Source organism: Scyliorhinus canicula, chromosome 11, assembly GCF_902713615.1.
Source record: "Scyliorhinus canicula chromosome 11, sScyCan1.1, whole genome shotgun sequence".
NCBI classification, from domain to species: domain Eukaryota; kingdom Metazoa; phylum Chordata; class Chondrichthyes; order Carcharhiniformes; family Scyliorhinidae; genus Scyliorhinus; species Scyliorhinus canicula.
Genome location: NC_052156.1, coordinates 128081756 through 128098617, shown reverse-complemented (window position 1 = coordinate 128098617; position 16862 = coordinate 128081756). Strand labels below are relative to the sequence as shown.

Here is a 16862-nt window from a genome sequence, read left to right as displayed (position 1 = left end):
GCTCCGGTTTCCTCCCACAGTCCAAAGATGTGCGGGTTAGGTGGATTGGCCATGCTAAATTGCCCGTAGTGTCCTAAAAAGTAAAAGGGGGTTGTTGGGTTACGGGTATAGGGTGGATACGTGGGTTTGAGTAGGGTGATCATTGTTCGGCACAACATTGAGGGCCGAAGGGCCTGTTCTGTGCTGTACTGTTCTATGTTCTATGTTCTATGCTTGTTCTGGTGCAGCTGAAAGTCAGAATTATGCGACTTTGATTTCTTGAAATGTAAGATTATCTCGCCTGTCATTTTCTATTGTCTCAAAACAATTTGAAAGGTTTGCCGCTGTCAAATCCAGAATTTATTTGCAATAAAGAGTGAGCTCACAAAAAGGTTGTGATTGCTCGTGTTGGAACAAATGCTTTAGTTCCCAGAGCTACATTTGCTGCAAATGAAATTGGCTGATTCTCCTCACTCGGCTCCAGCCAAACCTCTGACCGGTAATATAGTCTTGGGCAAGTGGGAGGAATCTGAACACGAACTGCTCTGGCAAGTAACATGGTTTTAGCTGGTTCACCTCCAGCAGTAAGCTGTGTACTTTCCAAAATCAGAGCTTTGCCAACTTGCAGCATTGTTCTGTCAGCTTTGGTGAATGTTCTTTTGGTGCGGGTTGTGGAGAGAATGTGCACCCTCGATATCCAGCAGACCAAAACCTTACAGGTGGATGTTAACTTCTCAATAACTTTGGGTGGCACCGTGGTGCAGTGGTTAGCACTGCTGCCTCATGGTGCTGAAGACACGGGTCACTGTCCGTGTGGAGTTTGCACATTCTCCCCGTGTTTGCGTGGGTTTTGCCCCCACAACCCAAAGATGTGCAGGGTAGATGGATTGGCCACGCTAAATCGCCCCTTCATTGGAAATTGTTTTTTAAAACTTCTCAATAGGGTAGCACGGTGGCGCAGTGGGTTAGCCCTGTTGCCTCATGGCGCCGATGTCCCAGGTTATATCCCGGCTCTGGGTCACTGTCCGTGTGGAGTTTGCACATTCTCCCCGTGTTTGCGTGGGTTTTGCCCCCACAACCCAATGATGTGCAGGATCGGTAGAATGCACATGCTAAATTGCCCCTTAATTGGAAAAAATGAATTGGGTATTCTAAATTTAACTTCTCAATAGCTCGTATCAGAAATTCTAAAACATAGGAATGGGCTTTGGTGTGTTGGGCACCTGGCTGGCCAGAAACATGGCTGAATGTGTTTTTATTCAAAGTGGTCACAGTGCAACTAGGCTATTTTGATAACTGCTAATTGCTTCATTCCTTAAATTCTGACTTCTCGGCTATCTTGACTGGAAAAAAAATCAAAGACCTTTCCCACACATTAGAGGCTGCAATTCACTTAGCTGCATTAGTGTTAAATGGTGCGAAGCACAATTGCTTCTTGACGAGTCCCAGTTCTACATTCTCCTACCAGTCAACTGGAACTGCTTGCATCATTTTTTTTTCACAGAAAATTTTGGAATGTATAACTTTTGAAAGTTTGTGTTTGTAAAGGACAATTAACAGTTAAAACTTTATGAATAAAGAGCAAGTTTCAACACAGAGCCTCTTTATTCTATTCTGTCTAAAAGATTGATGCTCTTGCGTTCCTGATGAATTTCATATCACTCCTTCAACCTTTCTTGTAGGTGGATCTGAACAAAATGTTCTCCCAGGTCTGCCGGTTCAGTAATTGAGATGGTATTCTCAGTTTGAGTTTAAATTTTATGGAAATTCATCTGGAGCCTCGAATAAACATTGATCTGAAGTTTAACTTCTGAAAAGAATAATGGTAACTTGATGCTGCGTGTCTCACTGTTTATTCTGAATGGAAAATCCCCAATCCCTACTTATTGTGCACAAAGATCAGAAAGAAAATATACGAGCATCTGAAATGCACTGGGGAGATATTCATGTCGCTACTGGAAAACCTGGCTCGTCCACACTGTATGTAGGTCTGATACAAGTGACATTTTGAGATCTCATGAATGGGCTATTGTTGCTACATCAGCATGATCTGAAGAAAGAATCTTGGTTTTTCAAGTCTTATTTAGATAATGGTAAACTAAGGAAATAAGCTTTCAGAGGAGTGGTTCTTTTCAGGTTACTTTTTACTATGCTGCCTCAGGAGGAGGCTGACCAGATTTTAGGAAACAAAAATCCAATCATCTGGTAGCTGGGAGTATTCAAAGGTGTATATTTTAGGTTGAGACTACACGAAGCATGTTTTAACTGTAGAGACACGTGACAATGTGTGATGCACTTAAATCTTGAATTTTGTACCATTTTTACATGTTGGAATTTTTATGTATCCTATTTGTCTGTCCCCATGTTTGGATCAGAAATCAACTTTGGCAAAATGGTCTACTTACCCATGAGGTGGCACGGTAGCACAGTAGTTCGCACTGTTGCTTCACAGAGCCAGTGACCCGGATTCGATTGCCGGCTTGGGTCATTTCTGTGCGGAGTGCACGTTCTCGCCGTGTCTGCGTGGGTTTCCTCTGAGTGCTCTGGTTTCCTCCCACATGTCCCGAAAGACGTGCTTGTGAGGTGAATTGGACATTCTGAATTCTCCCTCCGTGTTCCTGTGCAGGCGTTGTAGAATGGCGACTAGGGGATTTTCACAGTAACTGCATTGCAGTGTTAATGTGAGCTTGTGACACTAATAAAGATTATTATTATTATTATTAAATGACTTTTGCCAATGCTGAAGCTGTGTAGAAACCATTATGTTCTCAAAAGATTTACCGTGAAAATAATAATTGACGCTGGTTAAATTATTTAAAAAATTTTTTTAAAATAAATTTAGAGTACCCAATAATTTTTTCCAATTAAGGGGCAATTTAGAGTGGCCAATCTACCTATCCTGCACATCTTTGGGTTGTGGGGGTGAAACCCACACAGACACGGGGAGAATGTGCAAACTCCACACGGACAGTGACCCAGGGCCGGGATTCAAACCCGGGTCCTCAGCGCCGTGAGGTGGTTGTGCTAACCAGTAGGCCACCGTGCTGCCCTACGCTGGTTCAATTATGGTTGAGTGAAGATTCCCTGTTGTTTGCTGTCAGTACAATTATTCTTTCGGTGCAGCATCCACTTTGGATTTTGTTTGGTTGGGGATACTGTCCTTGTTTCATGATGTTTTCATGTGCCCTCAAAAAGACTTCAGAATTTTCTGCCTTATCAAACTCGCTCATTGATCGATTATTCTGCCTCTTGTTCCGTTGCAACCATTGCCTGTAATGTCAGCTGATACTAAAAGTCACTGTTTAAAAAATCACCACAATACACAAGGGAGACTGGTTTCATGCTGTTAATGCTTCGTATGTATCACTTCATGGGATGTAATGGCAGAAAAAAGTAACAAAAAAGGATTATGTGGGTCTCCGCTAATTTTGTACATGACTTGCATTTTTAGGAGGAACACAATAGCATGAGAATTATGCAATAATACTCTGATTCATTGTGAAGAGGGGAGCCAGATGTTGCATAGGTCGGCTACATAAGAGGTACTCTGTGAACACACCTGCCAGCTCCTGCATTTACTGTGAGCAGTGAGCATGTGTTGATTTGGCATATGAAACTTTCAAACAGGGACAACAAGATGTGTGCAAAGACTTGACCATTCTATCACACGCTCTTTTACATCAGGGGTTTTCCCATCTACGGGTCACAGCCTGCGGGTGGGTCGCAGGCGGGTATCGGGAGGGTTGCGGAGCCATCGATCGGGGCGAACCCTATTGCACGAGAAGCGCCCAACAGCTGTGACCGGCTTTTAAATTGAGAATGCCGGCCGCAACCAGCGTTTAAATGAAACGATGCAATCTTCTGACCAAAATTGCTGGCAGAGAGCAAGTCCCGTGCCCAGCACATACACTGATGTCATGCGCCCTGTGCATGCGTACGTTTGCCGCAAAATCACAAGGGGAGAGATTCCTTCAGTTTTTCAGCCACCAGCAGCAAGGCAACAGGACGGTGGAGAACCGAAGATGGATCATTTTGTTATAAGAGAGGGCCAGAGACAAAAACAGCAAGATCTCAACTGAATTTGCTGGAGAGAGCTACATAGGAGAGTCCACAGCAAGACGGTGTAGCTTTGTACAGAGCTCCAGGGCCTCTGATGAACAGCCAACAAAGAGAAAACGGAAATCGGGAACAAAGCAATATCAACATGATTCCTAGAGGTATGGCTTTTTAAATTGTGTCCGTGCAAATCAGGATGCAAAGCCCAAGAGTGTTATAAGCAAGGAAGTACTGGCAAATGGGAGTTTAAAACCCTTAACTTCAAAGGCATTTGAAGACTTACCATGGCAAGTTTGAGGACAAACCTCTTGATTTTTTTTTTAAAGGATGCAGCAAAAATTTTAATCATCAGCTGAAGCCCTTAGCAGAAATGTATCATTGAATGACAAAGCGATTGTGAGCACCAAGCAGGCTCACCTGTCACATTAAAGGTAGGCGAAAATGGTGGGTCGTGAAGTTCGACCGGCATGGGTCGCGAAGATCGGCCGGTTGGTAAAAGTGAGTCCGGGGGCGGAGAAAAAAAGTTGGAAAAACACTGCTTTTTATCATCTCCTACTTCACCATACTAAAAGGAGGGAGGCTGGACAGGGTAATCGTTGATCATTTATGGGTGGAAAAAAATCCTCTCAATTTCCCCTCTAATCCTACTAATTACTTTACACCTATGCCCCCTGTTTATTAACCCCTCTGCCAAGAGAAATAAATTCTTCGTGGGTTTCACCCCCCACAACCCAAAGATGTGCAGCTAAATTGCTCCTTAATTTGAAAAATAATTGGGTATTAAAAAAAACAAAAGATGGAGGGTTGTTGAGTGAATTCATGAGGTTTTTGAAGCAATATGTTGGAGTAACCATGAAGATCATTACAAGTAACTGCACCCGCCCCAAATTGCCAACCTTCAAACTCACCATAAGTGCGGCAGTTCATGCTTTGATGATTTATTGCGTCACTTTAATATTAAAGTACAGTAATGTTTCTTGGTCAATTAAAATAAGAAAGTACAGAATGTTCAAGTATTGTGTGGAGTGTTTTCTACTTTCCCATTGTGTTAGTTCTCTGTAACCAGACTTTATTACAACTGTTGACAACATGGATGCATGGTCTTCCTGTTACTCGAGATGAATTTACTTATTTAACGCTTCAAGTTTTATATTATTTGTACCTGACTGTGATTCACTGAAAGGTAGGAGGAGGGCCTTTGCCAGAGAAGATGGATTATGTTTGAATGAGCAAGTGCTCCTCCATACTGAACTCCTATTAGAACATAGAACAGTACAGCACAGAACAGGCCCTTCGGCCCTCGATGTTGTGCCGAGCAATGATCACCCTACTCAAACCCACGTATCCCCCCCTATACCCGTAACCCTGGGACCCTGGAGCCGTGAAGCATTTATGCTAACCACCATGCTACCGTGCTGCCCGTGAAGGTTTTGCTGTGTCCAGGAATTATTTCCATGTTCAGTTGATGAGTAGGTGCATTTTTTTTTCCTTTTTTGAAATTTGTTTTCCCAGACCACACTCACTGAAACCTCCCCAGTATCGTTGGTCACCACATAGCTTTGGGTACTCCTCCGAATCCGCCCACAGACCTCCTCATCCACCAATAGTCCTACGTCCAGTCTCCACAGTGGGCGTTGGCCTCTCTCCTCCAGCCCCAACTCCACCCAGTGCGGGGCATGGTCCGAAATCGTAATGGCTGGGTACTCTACCCCCCTCCATTCTCGGCATTAGCGCCCTACTCACCACAAAAAGGTCAATCCACGAGTACGCCTTGTGAACATGGGAGAAGAAAGAAAACTCCTTCGCCCTTGGCCTAGTGAATCTCCAGGGTCCACTCCCCCCATTTGGTCCATGAACCCCCTCAGGACCTTGGCCGCTGCCGGCCTCTTACCCGATCTAGACCTAGACCGATCCAGTGCCGGGTCCAGGACCGTGTTGAAGTCCCCCGCCATTACCAGACTGCTTGACTCCAAATCCGGAATCCTACTCAACATCCGCTTCATGAACCCTGCATCATCCCAGTTCAAAGCATACACATTCACTAACACCACCCGGGCCCCCCCTGCAGTTTGCCACTCACCATAATATATCTACCCCCTCTATCCACCACAATACCCCCCCGCATCAAATGCCACCCGCTTGCTCAGCACGATTGCGACCCCCCCTGGTCTTCGCATCCAGCCCTGAGTGGAAGACCTGCCCCACCCATCCCTTCCTCAGCCTGGTTTGATCCGCGACCTTCAGATGTGTTTCTTGTAGCATGGCTACGTTTGCCTTTAACCTCAAGTGCGAAAACACACGGGCCCTCTTGACCGGCCCATTCAGGCCCCTCATATTCCATGTGATCAGCCTGGTATGGGTTTAATTACGGCCCCCCACCCCTCCCCCGCCGACTAGCCATCTCCTTTTTTCGGCCTGCCACATGTCCGCGCCTCCCGCACACTCTAGCCCCCCAGCCGGAGTCCCGACTCTCCCCTTGACTCCGAAAATTGATTCCCCGCCTGTCAGCAAAGCAGCATCCCAGCCCTCCCCCACCCTAGTCAAGCGTTCGCTTAACCCCCCCCATTGCACTCCCGCAAGTCAGCTGACTCATGCTGACCCCGGCCGCTCCCGCCTCTACCTCCAATGCCCCTGTTGGCTCCACCTCCCCCACCCCCCCTTCAAGGTAGAGCGAGTCCTCCCCCTACATCCCGTGTGTACAGAGAAAAAAAAATACAACTCTCTCAAACAAACAAACTTTGGGTGCTACCCCCAACATTGAGCGTATAAACTGCTCTCACTGTCTGGCCCGACCCCATCACCTGTGACGCAGCTCTTCCCAACTGTGGCCCAACCCAGAACCCCGAGGGCCCAGGGCACAGGGAGCAACAAAAACAAAAGAGAACACGGGGAGAAAACCCGACATAACACCGCCCACCCCACCAGCATGCCCCAACAACATACTGCAGTCCATTAGTTCGAGTCCAGCTTCTCGTTCTTTATGCCTCATCCGGCGTATCGAAATAGTGGTGCCGGTCCTGATCTGTAACCCACAGCCTCGCCGGTTGTAACAGCCCGAACTACACTCCTTTGTTGTCGAGGACCGCTTTGGCCCGTTTGAATCCCGCACGCCTCTTGGCCAGCTCTGCACCCCAGTCCTGGGAAATACGGATCTCACAGTTCTTCCACCTGCTACTTCGCTCTTTCTTCGCCCACCGCAGGACACACTCCTTGTCGGTGAAGCGGTGGAATCTTGCCACCTTAGCTCTCGGCGGCTCGTTCGCCCTAGGCCTCCTTGCCAGGCTCTGTGCGCTCCATCCAGCTCCAGGGGCCGCGCCTCCTTAATTGCCGTCCCCTGCATCTTCTGGGTCTCCACCAGCCTTTCAATCGACACCTTCATAGGGGCCAACATCTCCGCCTTTAACTCGGCAAAGCAGCTTCTGAGAAACTCCTGCTGCTCCCCCCGTGATCAGTGGGCCCACGCTGCCTGATCCCCGCCGGCCCACTGGTGATCCATTCCATACAGCGGTGGGGGACCCTCCCTGTTTCCTTCCCACACCGGGAATCGTCGTCCAAGTGCCGCTGGAGCTCCGTAAAAGGGCCCAAAAGCCCGTTATCGCCGGGAGCTGCCGACCGTGCGACCTACCGACCGTGCGACCTACCTAGGCATAGCCGCAACCGGAAGTCCATTTTGTCGTCTTGTGCAATGTTTTATCTATTTTTCATTGGCTTCTCCTCATCATTTTCAGCATAGGACTTTAACAGTTTGTCCTACTGTTTCTTCGGTCCTCGGTAGTAGTTGTTCCAACACCATACTCCTCTGTAAGTTGCCTCAGACTTGTGTTCTGGCTTTTGTAATTTAGTCTAGTTTCTGCACTATTGTATGTTTCCTTTTAGGGGTATCTGCAGGCCCTTTCAACAGTTTCTTTTGTAAAAATAAATTTAGAATACCAAATTTGTTTTTGTTCAATTAAGGGACAATTTGGCGTGGCCAATTCACCTACCCTGCACATCTTTTTGGGTTGTGGGGGTGAGACCCACGGAGACACTGGGAGAATGTGCAAACTCCACACGGACAGTGACCCGGGGCCGGGATCGAACCTCGGTTCTTCGTGCCGTGAGGCAGTGGTGCTAACCACTGCGCCACCATGCTGCCCTCCTTTCAACATTTTCAATGTGATCATCACAGTGGGTACAAAATTTAATGTACTCACACCTGGCTTCGATGTGGTTTTGGCGCCAAACCTGTCCCACCTAGGGCTTTTGACCATCTGCGGTGTGTTGTGTGGCGTGTTGGGACCTGCACATCGCCCGGGGACCTTCTCAGAGCTTTGTGGGATTTCCCACTTGTTGTTTTTTTTTGTACCCAATTCATTTTTTCCAATTAAGGGGCAATTTAGCATGGCCAATCCACCTACCCTACACATCTTTGGGTTGTGGCGACGGAACCCACGCAAACACGGGGAGAATGCAAACTCCACACGGACAGTGATCCAGAGCCGGGATCGAACCTGGGACCTTGGCGCCCTGCAACAGCAGGGCTAACCCAATGCGCCATCGAGCTGCCCTCAGGATTTCCCACTTGTGACATCATGCCGGTGTTCGGGGGAAAAAAGTGCGGATTTTGGAATTTTTCGGTTTTCAGTATTTCAGGTAAGGTATTCTCAACCTGTGCTAATATGTTTAACTTCTAGTATCAGCACAGTGTTCTGTCCAGAGTTAATGATTCACATGAAGGATTTCCTTGTGACTCATTGTGCAAGCTGTCAAATCTTAAAAGTTTATTATCAGTGAGTGTAGGAAGGTTTCTAATTTTCATTGTATTACTGGTCATATAAAATTTTGTTCAGAATTGATCAGAATTATGTTATGACCGGTATGGGAGGAGTGCATAGTTTATCCAGCCCCACTCCATCACAGGTCGTACCATTGTTTTAAAAGTTTCACTCACTAACCAAAATTGCCAATTATTTACTTTCATTGCTGTTAGACCCAGAATAAAAAATACTTTAACCATGTTTCTTTCAGTAAGTTCAGAATAATTGATTTAGGATAAGACGAAGCTTATTTTAAAAAAATAAGTTGCAAAAACAGGTCCACACACAGTTGTACTCTGGAAGTATAACTTTTTTACAAATATCCAACACACATGCACACACAAAACAGATAGGATCTCTGCAGGGATGGGCTTTGAAGGATATGCTTCGTAACATCATGGATAAAGTTAGCAGAGTTTTGATTCTGTTGATCTGGACCCCTGGACCTGGTAGATGTCTGCATGTTCACACCAACAGTTTTGGCATGAAAGAGAAAATAGAGCTGGATCAATTCTGCTTTCCAAATGCAGCAATTTACACTCTGATGAGGAATATCTGGCAACAGGTTGATAATGGTGCACAGAATTTCAGGCAAGGTAAGGAGACACAGAGTTAGATCAATCTTCCTTCTCAGCTTATTCCCCAATACACTGAGTTCAAAAAAAACAACTGGTTTAAAAATCAAAGCTAGTCTCTGTCATGTGATTTCCAGTAAATCACTAGCTTTTGCCGGTTTTTACTCCATCAATTCAAGTGGTTGCAGTGCAAAGATACAGCTCATTCCCCCTGAAGTATCATACTGGCCATGTGATTTCTTAGAAAAGGTATGCTTGTTGACAGTCCAAGGTGAACTCCAAATAACACCGCGTACTTCCATATTTTAAGAGACAAATATAGTTTTTGAAGATATTTTCCACCAGAAATAATAATGGATCAATATACATAGATTTTACCATTGGACACAAAATTATTTCCAAAGACAGTAGAAGTGCCCCATTCATCAGCTATGAACCTCCTTTTATAAAATGTCGAACATCTATGTTCCTCCTGCTTCAGGTACCATGTCCTAAGAGGGCTTTGCTGACCATGGACTTCCATTGGATTGGTCCATGGTTATGTTGGCAAAGTACTGCAGTAGTATTGGTGACCAGGAATCTCTCCCACTATTACTTGCTTCACAAGCTACTAGCTTCACAAGCTAATTGTCAACCTGTTTGGCCGCGCAATGAATCCACCTTCCATGTCCATTAAGCCCTGAAGTGGACTTAGAACCTGGTGCTTCTGGCCTGGAGGTAGGGAGGGGCGCTACCCACTGCACCACAAGACCTCCACATCGTCTATATTAGAACTCAGAAAAAAATGAAAACTCTGCAGTAGAAATGAGCACTTACGATACCCAAATTGTACAGGACCAAAGCACAATCTACAATTATGGAGGTGGTTGCTATTAAACAACACAGTCAACTTGCTCTAATGCTTCGGTGGAAAGAATCACTGGTTAGTGTGCTAGTGAATTGAACAAGCCTGAAAAATATCTGGCGCAATTGCTGGTTTCTGCTGAGCTAGCTTATCTCAGCTGGGATGTTGACATGTGCACCAGAGTTGGACTTAGCATTGTTGACAATTTCCACATCTGATCACCTTCTGTGACTCTCACTGGGAGGGTGCTTTTACAGATTAGGAGGCCGTTGGTTGAATGGCTTTCCAACATTCTCTAATCTGGGCAAAGTAGTAAATGGTCATGCAACTGTTCTGTACTGAGTACAAGTCTTTATCCTTGGGGCAGAGCTCCAGAAAATTGCAAGGAAGAGCGCATTCAGCAATCCCTGAAATTTCTAATGAATTTTCCAATTGACCATTTATTTTCATGAATTTAAATATACCGTATATACTCGCGTAACATGCGACTTTTGAGCACCTAATTTGAAGCCTAAATTTCGGGGGTCGCATGATACGCGAGATACAAAAATTGCGGGTGTGAAGTGCTGGCCAAGATAAGTCAAATAGCATCCAGTAGTCAATGAAACTGTTATACAGGTATTTATTTTTGAACATAATGATGTATGAAACAGGAAAACATTGGTTATTCACATTTATTAAAATGTAAAAACATCATTAAAACAAACTAATGCAGGTAAACTAAAATCCTTCGAATTCGCTTTCATTGTCATCATCATCGTCAAATAAAGCTTGGAATTCTTCTTCATCGAGGCAGTCGTCATATTGATCATCTTCCAGGTCTTCAATATTTTCATCCTCTTCTCCTACATCTTCGAATAAAGCATCATCCTCACTTCCAGCTAAAGCATTTGCTATTCCACATTTTTAAAATGCTTTAACGATCAAATCGCCATCTATCCCAGCCCATGCCTCTTTTACCCACAAACACAATAGAGTCAAATCCGGAGCCTTCATATTCCCTCCCTTCGTAAATGATTTCTCTCCTTCCATCATCCAGTCATTCCATTTCTTCCATTTGGCTGTATATTTCTTCGCTGATCTTTTCTCCATTTTTGCTAAGGGTCGATTGTGTCACCTGTTAGGTACCGTGACTGTTTATTATCGGGTTTAGTTCCGTGATTAGAAACAGCAAAACAGCTGTTTCTCATTCGGCAGTTTTAGGCGGAAAGCTTACCTGAGTGTCAGCTGTCATGTCAAAAAAGTGACTCGCATGATACATGAGGTATATCATAAAAGCATGTTTTTGGGCCGAAAATTTAGGGGTCGCATGATACGCGAGATCGAAGGTTACGCGAGTATATACGGTATATATATTATTTTTTTCAAATGTGAATTATTTTTATTAATCACATTACAGAATTTAAATGACTAATACTATGCAAGCCAATTACTTGATTTCTGAAGTTCCAGTACAGTGAACCATGCCGATGAGAGTGTGGAGCATAGACCTATATTCATTATTGAATCAAATAAAAGTCAGTTTCTGGTAACAGAAAAATGCAAAACAGAATTTAGGAGTTTGAATTTGGCCCCTTCCTCTTGCCAAAGTACGTCACAACGTTTACAAAACGGCGATTGTACTGCATGCGCCTCTTTGCCCGGCCAGTCTTCTTTTTCCTCTTCTCTTGCTTTGCAACCTTTGGAGTTTGACCTTTTTATTTTGCCAGCTCGAGCAAGGGATCCATGGACCTTGCCACCCAACAATCAAGCAACCACTTCCAGAGTGCAGTGCTCACTGATACCACATTGGCCTATGATAGCATCACCAGCCAAAAGGATCACTTGGTCAGTAGCAGAGACACCTTCCAGGGATTCAACATGGGCCTTAATTTCTCCAACAGTCTCTTCCCCAGTCACATCAAGTGTGTGGGTGTTTTGAGCATGTAGAAACAGCTGCATGGTGGTTCGGGGAAAGGTGGCCCGGTGAAGGTGGCAACGTGCTGCCACCACCTCTTAACAGGGAGAAAAGCATGAATTTAAATATTTGATGGTATTTGTGCAGGGGCTTCTATTTCCATACTGAAACCCATCTTGTGATACCATGCAGAGAGACTGGAGTGTCATGGGGAAAGGAGTCCCTATGAAATGTTTGGAAAATGACAGCAAATGCTATTCCTGTCAACTTTGGAATGTTGCTTCAGATTCCTTGTGGTAAAAGAATGTGTAGTAGGTAGTGACAGCATTTTGGAGAAGTGGCAACTATTTGTGGCACGAGTGATTTCAAGGCATCATGAGCATCGACCGTAGCCTAGCTGTAAATCTGGTTTTGGCCAGCAGTATTTGGTTTAAATTCTAAATTCAGCCGTCGTTAATGTGTGTTCTTTTCCCAAATCTGGCCAAGTTGCTCATGTCAAGGAATAAATATTGGGAATAAGTGTATTTTTATTTTATTTTATTTTATTTTATTGGGTGGGCCGATGTTAAAATTTAGTTTTGGATCAAAGTCTCTCGTTGGTTTGATTTTGGTGATTGTTTTTAAAAATATATTTTACTTGCTGCTTTGATCTGAATAGGATTAATTACATTGTGCTTGACGATATCCATATTTGTTCATCTAATTTCATTTCAAGTTGAGGGAGTTGGAATCTCTTTGTGTGGTTTAATAGTGTGCCAGAAGCAGTCAGCAACTTCCTGATGAAAATACTCACAGACTGCTTATTTTCCCTTTTCTAAAAGTTAGATTTTTTTTAATAACCCGAGAACAATAGAACTTGCAAGCAAAGATAGGAATTTGGGCCGCAAATGCCTGTTTAAGTGCTTTAATGGAAGAGGTAAATGTACCTGTGACAATGATTAACTAGTGATTGATTTTGTGGCTTTCCCAGCCCTAGCCTTTTCTCTATAGGTATTTCAGTAACTAATATCAGTGCACGACCTGCCATTGAACTTCACTGGTAGGAGCAGCTGCATTGACCTATTTCACTGTGTGAAGTATTTGGAATTCCAGCTCTGCTCTGGTTATTTTGCATTCTTGTTGCACAGCTCTATTACCCCATTACTGGAAATGTTCAAAAAAAGTTCATCAAAGCAGGCAAAAAAATTTGTGGGTTTTGAAAACTGAGAACGTTTCAGTGTTCAAAGAAATTGGCCAGGATTCTCCGGTATCCGGCATGAACCACTCCGGCGTCGGGCCGCCCGGAAGGTGCAGAAGGTCCAACTGGCGCCGAAGGGTCTCTGCTGGCTGGCGCAAGTTGGCGCATGCGTGGGAGTGCCAGCAGGATCCAGTGTGATCCCAGCGCATGCGCAGGGGGGTTCTTCTCTGCACCGGCCATGGCGGAGCTTGACAGCGCCCGGCGCGGATTGAAAGAGTGCCCCCACGGCACAGGCCCGCCCACAGATTGGTGGGACCCGATTGCGGGCCAGGCCACGGTCCCCCCCCCCCCCCCCCCCCCCGGGGCCAGATTCTCCCCCCCCCTCCCCCCGGAGGACTCCACAGGCCTCGCCCGCAGAGCCAGGTCCCGCCGGTAAGGACCGTGTGTAATTTCCGCCTGCGCGACTGGCCGAAAACGGGCAGCTGCTCGGCCCATCGCGGAGTGGAGAATCGGGGGTGGGGGCACTGCCAACGGCCCCCAACCGGCGCGGCGCAATTCCTACCCCTGCCAAAAACCCGGCGCCAGAGAATCTGGCAGCCGGCATCGGGGCGAGATTCACGCCGCCCTCCAGCGATTCTGCGGCCCAGCAGGGGGTTGGTTTAGCTCAGGGGCTGGTTTAGCACACTTGGCTAAATCGCTGGCTTTTAAAGCAGACCAAGGCAGGCCAGCAGCACAGTTCAATTCCTGTACCAGCCTCCCCGAACAGGCGCCGGAATGTGGCGACTAGGGGCTTTTCACAGTAACTTCATTGAAGCCTACTCATGACAATAAGCGATTTTCATTTTTTCATTTAATTTAATAGATTGACTTTTTAAACTGCAGGTAATGCATGTGTAAATTTTCACTTGTGCAGCAACATAGTGTTCTAAGGCACTTCACAGAGGTGTCATTCTACAAATAGGAAAGAGGAATGAGTCAACAGGAGCATGAGGTGGAAAAGGAGATGAAGGAATTGCTGAGTTTTGATAGTGGATGTTTGAATGAATAGTTGTTGAAGGGAATGAGGAATAACAAGAGATCATAGATGGAGGAAAGTAGAGTTTGGAGAGGAACTGTAGGTCTAGGGAGTAATGGCAATAAGACGCAGTGAGGCCATGACGGGATGCGAATGTTAAATTTGAATCAACAAGAACAGGATTGATAGGCGAGCAGGACTTCATACAGGATAGGATATTGGCAACAGAGTTTTGAACGAGTGGAAGTTTAGAAGCTTTGGAAGCATTGAAATCGACAAGTCTGGAGGTGACAAACATGAATCAATGAGGGTTTCAGCAACAGATTGGCTAGGGTAGGGGTTGAGATTGGTGAAGGTCCAATACATTTTCATTGTAGACCTGTGGGACTGGTGTGCATAAATCTGTTGCCGTGTGATTTGTACACCCTATAACTATGGGTGCCTGCTGAGCCTTATTACTGGTGTTGCAGTGTTGATGTATTCTTTTTTTATCCTATAGGTTTATGGTATGTGTACAGTGTAGTTCTGTCTGTGTGCATGTGCCTGTTTGCACTTCAGGCATATGTGGTATTTGCACTACTGTAGACCTCCGTGTGCATTGTGGTTCTGCGGAACATCACAATTGATTTACTTTGGCTGCAGTTAAACTTTGCAACTGTAGTTTATTTGATGCTGTGCCTCTTCTCAAAAGTGTTAATACAGTGCAGATGTGTATGAAAGTGGATGTGCCCATATGGTTTCCAGAGATGTTTGTTTTCTTCTCTTTCTGTAACACAGCTGTTGTTCAGGTGTTCTGTAGCTTGATACTGAGGAAATATTAGAAATTAATTAGTATTTTTTTTTCAATGTAGCCCTTCCAAAAGCAATAGTGTTTGACCTTCTGGCATGTTGTTCTGTTCCATTTTTATATTGATTATTGAAAAAATAGACATCACAATACACGGATAAAACCAATCCGTTCATGAGCATTAACCTCTATCCAGGCTTGATAAGACTTGAAGCCCACTTTTTAGAATCTTGGGTTAATAAGTTGCTACAATTGTAGCTAATTGTAGCTAATCTCTGAGGCGGTAAAAATAGCTCATATAAAAATGATGTTTTGGAACTTTTCAATTGTGACATCTTTCTGCAGAAAGTTGCATTTTTGTGTCTCTGGAAATGTTTGTTTCCAAAGTTGACCAAAATTCCACTTCTGTCACCACCTTTGCCTGCTGAGCCTTATTACTGGTGTTGCAGTGTTGATGTGTTCTTTTTTTATCCTTTCTCCTCTGTGATTAGTGAACTTGGGCGAGGACTGAATGTGAGGGTTCTCTTCCCACCTCCCCCCCCCCCCCCCCCCGCCCCCCGCCGCAATCTTCTCTGCTCACTTGATCCCAGGCGTTGCCTGAACTTCCATTTTCAGTAATAATATTTATCCAATTTTGGTACAACGTGGAAGGCAGTGATAACTAAGAACCCCACTTTGTCTTAAGGATTTGTATGAGTGGCAATTTGGTTTGATAAGTGAAGGATTGGCAGATCACTCTGCCCGAGCATCTACAAGATCATTCAACAATTAAGTCTCTACAGTTTGAAAGTCAAAATATAATAATTGTACTTTCTATAGAAATAATCCACGGTCTTTTGTTCAAAAAAGTGAAAAATTTACAATCTAATCTTTTAAAGTAATTTGGTGACTGTAGTGTCTGAAAGTGGGGATTAGTGGGATAATTGTGTGTGGCAAAAATGCAACGGCAAGCAGTTTTCATGACGCATGCTTTCCTCCACTCTTTTGTGTGATTGCTTCTAAATAGTTACTTTGGGATATTCTTATTAATATCCATTTAACATGTCTTCAGCAAGGCATAAACTTATTAGCAGATGTTTTCTAGAGTCAGCAACTTTCTAAAAACTATATGGGTGGCATTTTTTTCTTCTGGTTCAGAATCCGGCATTCATTCCTTTACGCGACCATGAGAAAACAACCTGAAAATGAATGTTAGATCCCATAGTACTTGCAATCAAGTTCAGAACAAAAGTACAGTAGTACAGCACGGTAGCATTGTGGATAGCACAATCGCTTCACAGCTCCAGGGTCCCAGGTTCGATTCCGGCTTGGGTCACTGTCTGTGCAGAGTCTGCACATCCTCCCCGTGTGTGCGTGGGTTTCCTCCGGGTGCTCCGGTTTCCTCCCACAGTCCAAAGATGTGCAGGTTAGGTGGATTGGCCATGATAAATTGCCCTTAGAGTCCAAAAAATTGCCCTTAGTGCTGGGTGGGGTTACTGGGTTATGGGGTTATGGGGATAGGGTGGAGTTGTTGACCTTGGGTAGGGTGCTCTTTCCAAGAGCCAGTGCAGACTCGATGGGCTGAATGGCCTCCTGCACTGTAAATTCTATGAATTCTATGATTCTATTTGGCAGAATGGACCAAAATAATATTTCAGAATTAGAATATGAATTGTGACATTAAAACATGAAGCTTGAGTCTGTTGTTATAGCAACCAGGCCTTTGGAAACAATATTCAAAACAAATAGTCGCTTGG

At 44.8% G+C, this 16862-nt stretch overlaps 1 protein-coding gene and 1 pseudogene across 5 annotated transcripts in view; one reads left to right on the top strand and one right to left on the bottom strand.

Annotated features, from left to right (window-relative positions):
- The window catches only part of celsr1a (cadherin EGF LAG seven-pass G-type receptor 1a), a 386197-nt gene that overhangs the window by 29367 nt on the left and 339968 nt on the right, over nucleotides 1-16862 (top strand). The window lies entirely within an intron of this gene.
- Nucleotides 11606-12213, bottom strand: LOC119973381 (annotated as a pseudogene).